This window comes from Patiria miniata, unplaced genomic scaffold (genome assembly GCF_015706575.1).
Source record: "Patiria miniata isolate m_02_andy unplaced genomic scaffold, ASM1570657v1 HiC_scaffold_26, whole genome shotgun sequence".
In the NCBI taxonomy this organism is placed as follows: domain Eukaryota; kingdom Metazoa; phylum Echinodermata; class Asteroidea; order Valvatida; family Asterinidae; genus Patiria; species Patiria miniata.
In genome coordinates, this window is record NW_024037065.1 from 7,692,975 (window position 1) to 7,700,990 (window position 8,016).

An 8,016-nucleotide genomic window follows, 5' to 3' on the forward strand; every position below is an offset into this window, starting at 1 on the left:
TTTTCAAAACATGCTTTGCAGATTTAGGTTATCAAACAGAGTTAAATTTGAAGGTTGTCGACAATAAAGTTGGAATTGGCAAGGCATTGAGTACATTATTACTGAGAATATAGGTTACCCACTGTGAACGCCGGTGTGTTCACTTGTCAGATTTGAAAACAGAAAGTCATGATGTGCGGCAATATCTAACTTTGTTTTGCCAAATAATATACTTCGTAAATATGGAAGTTCGTGTAATGTAAAGACTTGTACTTTCTTGATAATCATGAAAACATCGTGCAACGGCCACTCGAGAAGACACACTCACTACTTTTTTAACAAGAATGTCAACGCAATGGATGAATACGTGTCCTACAAATTAATGATATCGCAATTGTCCAACCATAGAGTAATGATATCGCAATTGTCCAACCATAGAGAAAGGACACATGGACTGCAAGGCAGAACAGGGAAGGCAGTATGATTGAAGCTAAGTTGAATGACACGTGTTATCCCTAGTTATTTATTGCATATCCTTGTTGGCTTAATGAGTGAATTTCCGACAAAACCTGCCTTGTTAGCAAGCACGAGTGACAGATGATATAGCGGTTGTTGCCATTACAAGTTGTTAGAAACTTTTCAACAACACTGCCCCCCCCCCCACCTCAAGACAGAGAATGACATCTCTGGTCCCGCCCATCCCAAATACCCTATTTCCCCGATATACACACGCACACCCGTATACGGAATTTCCTCCTTCGTTTCTATCTCTATACAATCTAATTAGATAGAACAACTAACAAGACAAGACGAGGCCATTTCCGTCAACACAGCGGCCGATAATTAGACGGACGTGTTAATCAAATGATAAGAGCGTGCGAACGCGCCCAGGGCCGGTCGAGGAAGGGCGGGGGAGGGAAGGTGATTGATGGTGCGACAAGCTTGCTCGGCCCGTGAATCTCAGAGCCTAATAACTGCACGCCAGTGCACAGTACACACATTTTTGGCTTACTAACTCCCGAGGACTCGTATTGTTCCCTTCCTTTTATTCCTGTTGTGTTTGGAACTTTATTTTCTTGACATGTCTCATAAGGTTTGTACACGAAAACTATCGAGGACATGATGGACTCGGGGTTGCTATATCAGGTACCCCTATTCTCCATGTCCTCGGTCGAAAAGGATTACAGTGTGCGTGCCAATTTAGCACACTCTAAATGATCAGATCCTCTGATAACCATGACTCACTTGAAGGCTTGTAAAAAATTAAGGGTTCGAGCTCTGAACTCGACCGTATAAGCTTTTATTTCTGAGAAGTTTGGACGGCACGGACGCTGTTTGTGTTAGAGACGGAATCATCTTCCTGCAGGGGGTCGAGTTTGTGCACATGTCTCCGACTCGGTAATGCCACAAAATCAAAATTCCACCAGGAGTGTATTGCGCATTGCAACATCTTCTTGATTTCATTCCTTTTGGTGGTCACAGAGGGCCAGCTTAATGTCCTCTTTGTCCCTGTCCACACTGACTCACTGTAGCCGGGCAGTGCTATCGTTTAGGAAGACCCCGTTCTGAATGAATGGGCTAAATCTGGCCCATTGCGTGAGCCAGATGTACGAAAAGACTTCCAGTGAATAGCCACCCTGAATCAATTGTTTTATAGCTCCATGAATGAACAGAAATTCGTGTGCACTCCGGGAGCAGTTTTTCTAGGCTTGCCTGCTGCGGGTCTTGATCAGTTGTGTGCACAGTTTCATGCAAAGACAAGAATGCACTGTTCTGTGACCGTTAACGTTTAATCTGTGTTTTTTTTTTTTAACGAGAGGAAGCAATCCCTCCTTCTTGTGTTAATGACCAGCAATTTTAATTAGACACCAGGTGCATCTTGCAAGCTCGCACACCGCACTTAATTAGTGACCGGTGCAGGCGGCATGCATGCACACACAAGGAGAGATTTTTTTTTAAAGTCACTTAAAATTCCTTTCCCTGATCACATCTGTGCACGGAGCACTGACCTCGAGCCGATGTTTTAGTAGAAGAGAAAGTATACGGAACTGCTTTAGAAGAGACGTATTGCTTAGCAGATTCGTGTTCTTAGCAAAAGCTAGCTGAAAACCAGATGTGCATTTCATTACTGTTGACTGGTACAAACCTGTTTTTGCAGTGCAGTTTTCTATAGCATCTCAGTGACATTGGCCCTTGTGCCCAATTTTAGACATGCAGCTGGTCATTTCGACCCGGGTCATTTTCCGGGTCATTTTTACCCGGAAAGTGCTATTTTGACCCGGAAAAGTGTCGGGTCAAATATGACACGGATTGACCCAGATCAGATCTGACCGGGACTCTTTAGAGTGCAATTTGTCTTCAACACCAGGGCCCAATTTCACGGCGCTGCTTAACAGTTAGCAGAAAAGTTGTATTTAGCATAGCAGAAAAGTTGCTAACCTTAAGCACTATTTCACGGCGTGTGTGTGCTAACGGTTGCGCGTGCATGGAGATTTCTATTGTTACGTCACTAAGTTAAGCAAATATTTCCTCTGAGGTAAGCATGCCTTTTGCTGTGCTTATGCTTACGGTCTCCGTGAAATAGACGTAGGCTCTGTTAGCAGAAAACCGTGTGCTTACCAGCGCCGTGAAATTGGGCCCTGAAAGTCAGCTGGAAAGAGCTATAAGAGTTGTGTACAACCTCTTATATATTACTATTAATCTACTGCTCATGAGTACATGCAAAGAATTGCTAATCAGAATAATATACTGCCAGTGCAACTCTCTGGAGTTGATTTTATTTTTTTACCACAGAATAATGACAGTCAAAAGAGTAAAGAATCCATCATTTCCACACTTTGTAAGGGTACGTGAAAAGATTAACAAGATGCCCAAAACTCAGTATACTTTTGTTATTACTATAAAAATTCAATATACAGAAATTAGCACCTCATCAATTAACGAACACCTGAAATCCCTTTAATATATATAAAAAGGAACAGAAACCCTGTAACGCTTGGTCGTTCAGAAACGAAAGGATTTCAAACTTCGGTTAACTTGAAGCTTGGAGCTATCTTGAAGCAACCACTTTCGCCATGTAGTACAGGCGCGTGCTGGTCCAAGTACCATCAGCAGCAATTAAAAAAATAACACCGAAAAAAGAGCCATTTGGTAAACAGATTGCCGGGGTCACTGACCGCTCGGTCGAGGTGAGAAGTCAAAACCTTTATAAAAAGTCTCGTGGTGGTGTGGTGTTGCCATATAAATACTACCAACATGTTGCTTATGATTTACTACCAGACTCCATGTGTTACGGGGAGCCTTCTCCGATGTCCCCATCATAATTCATACAGTCACGTGGCCCAGACCGGACGTTGCACGATCCGTTCTGTACAATGTTGTCAACTCTTGGTCTGGTATCCGGGCCTCGGGGGCCTTGTCCCCCGCTGAAAGCTTTATGTCGTGGGCCTTGTATGTGTGTGTTTTGGGGGCCTGAGTGATGCTAGACAGGTCCTGCAAAACGCCAGAAATTGCCCTCGGGCCAAACGCGTGCAAAACGACATCAATACTCACGAACACAACACGAGACTGTAGGTACTTCTACAGCAATTAAGGTGAACTCCTAACATACATTGAAATTGTGAAAACATCGAAATGGTACACTGAAATCAAGCAAGCAACTGGGAAGTCACACGAAAGAGGAAATGGCAAGCTTTACAATGACTCTCTGCAGTGTACTTCAATTTGACATGGCATAGTGTAAAAAAGAGGGAATCAGCTGATCTGAGGAAAGATGCATGCCCGTGAAATGGTAAAAAAAGAAAGAAAAAAAAACAGACCGCATATTTTGCTTACAAAATTGGATTTTGTGGTCATATGATGCCAAATTTCGCCAAACCGTTCTCTTCTGCACTGCAAATGTAGCCCTACATCTATTGGAATATGAACGGTTTAAAAGTGTTGACATGTACACTGTTTAATGTGGGCCAAATAACTTGCAAAAGATACTTAAATGCTTAGGTTACCTATCGCTTGCCTGTCGGGATGACGTCAAATGTAATATTTTAAGAAAAGCCAGTTTTCCGTTAAGTACCTTAACGTCTTGTTTTCGCAGCGGAAAACTGTGAGTTCGAACCAGGCGCTTGCCAGATATCTGAAGGGCGAGCTGCTATAAAAGGTAAACGAAATCCCTTGTCTCGTTATGAATATATGGTCAAATTTTGACCAGCTACACACACAAAAAAATTCCTTACATTTGGTACATGCCATGGGACTAATGATTGGTTAACAACATGATTATAAGGCTGTAAGTTGGGTGCAGCTACTGAAGAATATTATTGTCACATCAGAGAAAACACCCCCCCCCCAAAAAAAAAAAAATCATTCTATTTTGAGCACTGTCTTCCCTCTGACTAAAATAAATTCCCGGTCACAAAGCAGTCGACAAAACACGTGCACTTCACAATAAGAAAACCGCGAAATTAATGTGAGAAAAAAAATTGGCTGGTTAGTGAAGACCGGCAAACACCAATTACCGCCAATATTCAGAAACAATAGCTCCCCAAACTATGATCATCTTCAGCGGAAGAAGCCTGGAGGGAATGAACTCTATTTTTGTCCAACAACTGATCATCATCGTGTATCGACGCAAACTAAACTCCCGCGCGCGGGGAACAGGAACAATGGCCCATTAACGCGATTGTCAAAACAAGGCGATGATCAACCGCAGGTGAAGAAAGAAAGAGACTTTAAAGGGGCAATCTGATCTTATATTTTGTTGGACTGAGATATGGATCCGAGTCACTCTGCTTCTCAGGTCAGAAGTTCACCAAGAACGTCCCTTTGGCGAGACTATAGGTACAGAATGCAACTGTACGTTACGCAATTGCAAAAAACCACCCTTATTCAGCCACAGGCGAGGAGACGACCATTAAACATCATATATATATTTTTTTTCCGGAAAACTTCCATTGTAAGAACTTTTAATCTTGTGAAGAACTGTGGATGGTGAAACTTGGAAGCCCAATCAGAAAGTAAGATCCAAGTCTCTCCGAGTCTGAGGTCGAGAGTTTCCTTGGAGTTTCTTCTTCCACTCGTTCCTAGTGGACCCAGTTTTTTTTTCAAGACAAAGATTGAGTTTGACTCTTAATGGCAGTCACTGCACATTAAAAAAAGTCCTGGGTCAGATTTGATCCCAAATCCGGGTTCTTTTGGGCCTGACACTTTTCCGGGTCAAAATGACATGACCCGAACGAATCAGTCAGAGAAGTGTCATTTTGACCAAGAAATGTGTCATTTTGACCCGGAAACGTGTCAGGCCCCACAGAACCCAAAACTAACCCGGAACATTTTAGACTGTGAAACCAATGGAATATTAGGACGAGTTTCACCGTGACCCGTAAAAAGATTTGAAAGTCTTGATCGGGCAACCTCTTTAAACCAAACGTCAGGGGATGAATCCTGAAAGCCTCATCAAAACAGGACACGGCACGCGGGGCGCGAAACTATCTGCAAACCGTTTCCGCGCTGCTTAAAATGAGGAATATCCTGATTTTGTGCGCAGCGCCCGCCTCTTCCGTTCTCCCGAGACCAGACTACCGCATCTCGATTTATATCACCACAGAGCTATAATAGCACCTAGCTCTATGAAATCAACATGGGGTGAACTCGAGGACTGCACAATCAGGAAAGAACGGAAGCTACTTTATCAGGCTCCGACCATCATTGATTGGTCCACTTGGGATTGGAGGAATGGGAGGGTGATGGGACGGTTCGTTAACATCATTGTATGGCTGCATCCAACCATATACAAACAACGATCAAGATGCCGTTGTTGTTTTCTACTGGAGACTGACGATGGACAGAACATGCTGTTCGAAACGTTGAGTAACCAAACGGGTTCACTTCGGTACCAAACCGAGTCACAAAAAAGAGTTATGGTGGTACCGCAAAACCTCACATCTAAGGATTTCCAAACAAGGAAACCTTCAAGTCGTAATGATGAGCAGCATTATTAGTATTCAACAAGCAAACACTCAAACTGAAATAGCAGGTACAACAGAATCTGGCAAAAAAACCGTATCGAAAACAATCAAGGAACGAAGTCATATTGCCACAAGACTTACTCAAACAACTGACACAGGGGATCGGTTTTCAAATTTTGATCAAGATTTCCAAACGGATCTTATTTTGAACCCATTTGCACCGCTTGACCAACGTGTACCTTTCAGGCCTAAGCGATTATTTCCTAAAATTAAATATTTTAAAGGTTTATTATACGAAGCTAAATGCACTACCAATAATATTCTGACCCCGGAAGAAAAAGCTCACACTGAATAATGGTACTACGACTAGCAATCCTACATTCCAATCTTTGAAGATCAAAAACTGTAGAGCCAAAAATTCCTTTGCCTGGGAATTATATACGAAAGCAGCAATTTTCATTACAAAGCAACACAGTGTTTCCAAACTGTAAGTCAGCATTTTGAAAGAACGGGTGTCCAAATTGACCTTCAATTGCAAAACAAGGTGTCAAAGTTGCTAAAGTTCCATGCTTTTACATTACATCTGCTAAAGGGCGTCCTATAGTAGCCAAAGGGTGTCCAAAACGGCCTACATATGGTGTCCAAAACGGCCAATAGGGTGTCCAAAACGGCCAATAGGATGTCAAAAACGGCCAATAGGGTGTCCAAAACGGCCAATAGGATGTCAAAAACGGCCAATAGGATGTCAAAAACGGCCAATAGGGTGTCCAAAACAGCCTATAGGGTGTCTTACTGCCTACATGGTATCCAAAATAACCTATAGGGTGTTCAAAACAGCCTATAAAATAGCCTACAGAGTGTCGCAAATAGCCTAGTATAGGATGTCGTACAGCCTTCCAGAATAGCATATAGGGTGTGCAAAATATATCTCCAACGTAGCCTATATATAGGGGTGTCCAAAACAGCCTATTATATTGTCCAGAATAGTATATGTATGGGGTGTCCAAACAGCTTATAGGGTGTCCTATATCTTATAGGGTGCCCAAAACATTCTATGGGGTGCACCAGTATATAGCCTGAGAATAGGGTGTCCAAAAGAGGCCCAGATGCCACTGTGGCTAAAACCCTGCAAACTGTGCGAGCTAAGTTCTATAGGCCTAAGCACAGAAATCTGCAGTAAAGTCGAAAGGTCTCACAGTCATACGGATTTACATGACATTCGCAGTTCAACCGTTGCTTTGATCATACATCTAGACTCCATGCTTTGGTGTCCGAACCAATTCCAATCAATTTCCTAAACGGGCGGGAATTCCCTCTGCGCCCTACTGGTCCCAGGCGCGCCAGGTTCACACCGCAACCTTGGTACCCACCACCGGTCAAGGTCAAGCTATGCCGCCAGGTCTCTCGCAGAAAAAAAGTACGGCAGTGCACAAAATAATGTTCTCATACCAATACGGTTTTCGGTGTTAATTTGAACCGCGCCCTGACAAAATGGCATCAATTGTTTTCCCCACATTGTACATAACAAAGGACTTTTGTGGTCAAAAAAGCTGCTTCAAATCAATCAATACTACACAAAGCATTAGGATTGTTGCTGAACTACTTACCCAACTTTGGTAAAAAAAAAAAAATTACACTTTGAGGAGAAATTCCGCACAAAACTGGTATAACGTATACTCGAATGAGCTAAATACGTATATCACACCAATAACACCTCCCTTTCTACGAGTTATCATACTGTAACGACGAAGCGCCCAATACACGGACAAGATAAGGCACGCAAGCCCAGTGAAGTTGGTCACAGAGCGCACAAACTTATATTCAATTGATTTAGAATGATTGTTCACTACAGAAGACATTTCATGCATCTGGTCTACATACAATGGCCTGGACTTACACCATTCATCGGCGTTACGGGAAATCCTATACAATAGCACTGCTCGGTTTACAAGTGACAGTCAAGGGGAGTCAGTCAGTCAGTCAGTAGTCAGTCAGTCAGTCAATGAGTTGGGTGCAAAGAAGACCATATCAGCTGGCCCTCCGGGACTCTATCCGGAAAATCCGTCATGCCAAC